Source organism: Arachis hypogaea, chromosome 14 (genome assembly GCF_003086295.3).
Source record: "Arachis hypogaea cultivar Tifrunner chromosome 14, arahy.Tifrunner.gnm2.J5K5, whole genome shotgun sequence".
Lineage (NCBI taxonomy): Eukaryota > Viridiplantae > Streptophyta > Magnoliopsida > Fabales > Fabaceae > Arachis > Arachis hypogaea.
In genome coordinates this window covers 39,006,498-39,011,718 of record NC_092049.1, presented here as the reverse complement: position 1 = coordinate 39,011,718, position 5,221 = coordinate 39,006,498, and the positions used below count along the sequence as shown (strand labels likewise).

Sequence of the window (5,221 nt, the reverse complement as noted above, 5' to 3'; positions counted from 1 at the left end):
ATGGAAGAAGTATCTCCATTCCTACCATTAGAGCAAACAATTTTGAGCTGAAACCTCAGCTAGTTTCTCTGATGCAGCAGAACTGCAAGTTTCATGGACTTCCATCTGAAGATCCTTTTCAGTTCTTAACTGAATTCTTGCAGATCTGTGATACTGTTAAGACTAATGGAGTAGATCCTGAAGTCTACAGGCTCATGCTTTTCCCTTTTGCTGTAAGAGATAGAGCTAGAATATGGTTGGACTCTCAACCTAAAGACAGCCTGAACTCTTGGGATAAGCTGGTCACGGCTTTCTTAGCCAAGTTCTTTCCTCCTCAAAAGCTGAGCAAGCTTAGAGTGGATGTTCAAACCTTCAAACAAAAAGATGGTGAATCCCTCTATGAAGCTTGGGAAAGATACAAACAGTTGACCAAAAAGTGTCCTTCTGACATGCTTTTAGAATGGACCATCCTGGATATATTCTATGATGGTTTATCTGAGTTATCAAAGATGTCATTGGATACTTCTGCAGGTAGATCCATTCACCTAAAGAAAACGCCTGCAGAAGCTCAAGAACTCATTGACATGGTTGCTAATAACCAGTTCATGTACACTTCTGAGAGGAATCCTGTGAGTAATGGGACGCCTATGAAGAAGGAAGTTCTTGAAGTTGATACTCTGAATGCCATATTGGCTCAGAACAAAATATTGACTCAGCAAGTCAATATGATTTCTCAGAGTCTGAATGGAATGCAAGCTGCATCCAACAGTACTCAAGAGGCTTCTTATACAGAAGAAGCATATGATCCTGAAAACCCTGCAATAGCAGAGGTGAATTACTTAGGTGAACCTTATGGAAACACCTATAACCCATCATGGAGAAATCATCCAAATCTCTCATGGAAGGATCAAAGGCCTCAACAAGGCTTTAATAATGGTGGAAGAAACATGTTTAATAATAATAAACCTTTTCCATCATCCACTCAGCAACAGACAGAGAACTCTGAACAAAGTACCTCTAATTTAGCAAACTTAGTCTCTGATCTATCTAAGGCCACTGTAAGTTTCATGAATGAAACAAGGTCTTCCATTAGAAATCTGGAAGCACAAGTGGGCCAGCTGAGTAAAAGGATCACTGAAATCCCTCCTAGTACTCTCCCAAACAATACAGAAGAGAATCCAAAAGGAGAGTGCAAGGCCATTGACATAAGCACCATGGCCGAACCTGAAAGGGAAGGAGAGGACGTGAATCCCAAGGAGGAAGACCTCCTGGGACGTCCAGTGATCAATAAGGAGCTTCCCTGTGGGGAACCAAAGGACTCTGAGGCTCATCTAGAGACCATAGAGATTCCATTGAACCTCCTTATGCCATTCATGAGCTCTGATGAGTATTCCTCTTCTGAAGAGAATGAGGATGTCACTGAAGAGCAAGCTGCCAAGTTCCTTGGTGCAATCATGAAGCTAAATGCCAAATTATTTGGTATTGAGACTTGGGAAGATGAACCTCCCTTGTTCACCAATGAACTAAGTGATCTGGATCAACTGACATTGCCTCAGAAGAAACAGGATCCTGGAAAGTTCATAATACCTTGTACCATAGGCACCATGATCTTTAAGGCTCTGTGTGACCTTGGTTCAGGAATAAACCTCATGCCCTTCTCTGTAATAGAGAAACTGGGAATCTATGGGGTGCAAGCTGCTAGAATCTCATTAGAGATGGCAGATAATTCAAGAAATCAAGCTTATGGACAAGTAGAGGACGTGTTAGTAAAGGTTGAAGGCCTTTACATCCCTGCTGATTTCATAGTCCTGGATACTGGAAAGGAAGAGGATGAATCCATCATCCTAGGAAGACCTTTCCTAGCCACAGCAAGATCTGTGATTGATGTGGACAGAGGAGAATTGATCCTTCAACTAAATGAGGACAACCTTGTGTTTACAACTCAAGGATCTCTCTCTGCATCCATGGAGAGGAAGCAGAAAAAGCTTCTCTAAAAGCAGAGTCAACCAAAGCCCCCACAGCTAGACTCTAAGTTTGGTGTTGAGAGGCCACAACCAAACTCTAAGTTTGGTGTTGAACTCCCATATCCAAACTCTAAGTTTGGTGTTGGAGAGTCTCAACATTGCTCTGAACATCTGTGAGGCTCCATGAGAGCCCACTGTCAAGCTATTGACATTAAAGAAGCGCTTGTTGGGAGGCAACCCAATTTTTATTTATCTAACTATATTTTTCTTAGTTATATGTCTTTATAGGTTCATGATCATGTGGAGTCACAAAATAAATATAAAAATTGAAAACAGAATCAAAAACAGCAGAAGAAAAATCACACCCTGGAGGAAGCACCTGCCTGGCGTTCAACGCCAGAACAGAGCATGGTTCTGGCGCTGAACGCCCAAAATGGGCAGTATCTGGGCGCTGAACGCCCAAAATGGGCATCATCTAGGCGCTGAACGCCAGAATTGCACCCTGGAGAGGAGCTGGTGCTGAACGCCCAGAACAAGCATGGTTCTGGCGTTCAACGCCAGAAATGGGCAACAAATGGGCGTTGAACGCCCAAAATGGGAACCAACCTGGCGCTGAACGCCCAGAGTTATGTGCAAAGGCATTTTACATGCCTAATTGGTGCAGGGATGCAAATCCTTGACACCTTAGGATCTGTGGACACCACAGGATCATCTCAGGATCTGTGAATCCCACAGGATCCCCACCCACCTCACCCTCTCTCTCTCCATTCATGATCATCCCTTCTGTTTTCCATTCACCACTCACATCCATACACACATCCCTCCATCTCCTCCATATTTTCTTCTTCTTCTTCATCTATTCTTTCTTCTCTTGCTCGAGGGCGAGCAAAATTCTAAGTTTAGTGTGGTAAAAGCAGAGCTTTTTTTTTTGTTTTTCCATAACCATTAATGGCACCTAAGGCCAGAGAAAACCTCAAGAAAGAGGAAAGGGAAGGCAATTGCTTCCACCTCTGAGCCATGGGAGATGGAAAGATTCATCTCACAAAGCCCATCACTAAGAAAAGGATGGAGCAAACAAGAGAGCACACTCATGGATCTCAATAGGCACATGAAGAAGCTCATCATCAAGATATCCCTGAGATACCTCAAGGGATGCACTTTCCTCCACAGAACTTTTGGGAGCAAATCAACACCTCCCTAGGAGAATTAAGTTCCAACATGGGACAATTAAGGGTGGAACATTAAGAGCACTCCATCATCCTTCATGAAATTAGAGAAGATCAAAAAGCAATGAGGGAGGAGCAACAAAGACAAGGAAGAGACATAGAAGAGCTCAAGGACATCATTGGTTCCTCAAGAAGGAAACGCCACCATCACCAAGGTGGATTCATTCCTTGTTCTTATTTCTTCTGTTTTTCGTTTTCTATGTTATGTGCTTATCTATGTTTGTGTCTTCATTACATGATCATTAGTAGTTAGTAACTATGTCTTAAAGTTATGAATGTCCTATGAATCCATCACCTCTCTTAAATGAAAAATGTTTTAATTCAAAAGAACAAGAAGTACATGAGTTTCGAATTTATCCTTGAACTTAGCTTAATTATATTGATGTGGTGACAATGCTTCTTGCTTTCTGAATGTATGCTTGAACAGTGCATATGTCTTTTGAAGTTGTTGTTTAAGAATGTTAAATATGTTGGCTCTTGAAAGAATGATGGCTAGGAGACATGTTATTTGATAATCTGAAAAATCATAAAAATGATTCTTGAAGCAAGAAAAAGCAGCAAAGAACAAAGCTTGCAGAAAAAAAAATAGGCGAAAAAAAATTAGAAAGAAAAAGAAAAAGCAAGCAGAAAAAGCCAAAAGCTCTTAAAACCAAGAGGCAAGAGCAAAAAGCCAATAACCCTTAAAACCAAAAGGCAAGGGCAAATAAAAAGGATCCCAAGGCTTTGAGCATCAGTGGATAGGAGGGCCTAAAGGAATAAAATCCTGGTCTAAGCGGCTAAACCAAGCTGTCCCTAACCATGTGCTTGTGGCGTGTAGGTGTCAAGTGAAAACTTGAGACTGAGCGGTTAAAGTCAAGGTCCAAAGCAAAAAAAGAGTGTGCTTAAGAACCTTGGACACCTCTAATTGGGGACTTTAGCAAAGCTGAGTCACAATCTGAAAAGGTTCACCCAATTATGTGTCTGTGGCATTTATGTATCCGGTGGTAATACTGGAAAACAAAGTGCTTAGGGCCACGGTCAAGACTCATAAAATAGCTGTGTTCAAGAATCATCATACTGAACTAGGAGAATCAATAACACTATCTGAACTCTGAGTTCCTATAGATGCCAATCATTCTGAACCTCAATGGATAAAGTGAGATGCCAAAACTATTCAAGAGGCAAAAAGCTATAAGTCCCGCTCATATGATTGAAGCTATGATTCATTGATAGTTTGGAATTTATAGTATATTCTCTTCTTTTTATCCTATTTGATTTTCAGTTGCTTGGGGACAAGCAACAATTTAAGTTTGGTGTTGTGATGAGCGGATAATTTATATGCTTTTTAACATTATTTTTAGTATGTTTTTAGTAGGATCTAGTTACTTTTAGGGATGTTTTCATTAGTTTTTATGTTAAATTCACATTTCTGGACTTTACTATGAGTTTGTGTGTTTTTCTGTGATTTCAGGTATTTTCTGGCTAAAATTGAGGGACTTGAGCAAAAATCAGATTCAGAGGTTGAAGAAGGACTGCTGATGTTGTTGGATTCTGACCTCCCTGCATTCAAAGTGGATTTTCTGGAGCTACATAACTCGAAATGGCGCGCTTCCAATTGCTTTGGAAAGTAGACATCCAGGGCTTTCCAGAAATGTATAATAGTCCATACTTTGCCTAAGTTTAGACGACGCAAACTGGCGTTCAACACCAGTTCTTTGCCCAATTCTGGCGTCCAGCACCAGAAACAAGCTGAAAAGTGGAGTTCAACGCCCAAAACTGGCGTTCAACTCCAGGAATGACCTCTACACGTGTAACACTCAAGCTCAACCCAAGCACACACCAAGTGGGCCCCGGAAGTGGATTTATGCATCAATTACTTACTTCTGTAAACCCTAGTAGCTAGTTTATTATAAATAGGACCTTTTACTATTGTATTAGACATCCTGGATCGTATTTTGATCCTGTGATCACGTTTTGGGGGCTGGCCATCTCGGCCATGCCTGGACCTTTCACTTATGTAATTTTAACGGTAAAGTTTTTACACTCCATAGATTAAGGTGTGGAGCTCTGCTA

At 41.1% G+C, this 5,221-nt stretch overlaps 1 non-coding gene across 1 annotated transcript; it reads right to left on the bottom strand.

Annotated features, from left to right (window-relative positions):
- Nucleotides 1-326: 326 nt before the first annotated feature.
- On the bottom strand, nt 327-434 carry LOC112745206 (small nucleolar RNA R71). Its single transcript, XR_003173145.1, has one exon. It is a non-coding gene; the product is annotated as a small nucleolar RNA R71 (small nucleolar RNA).
- Between the last annotated feature and the right edge of the window lie 4,787 nt (nt 435-5,221).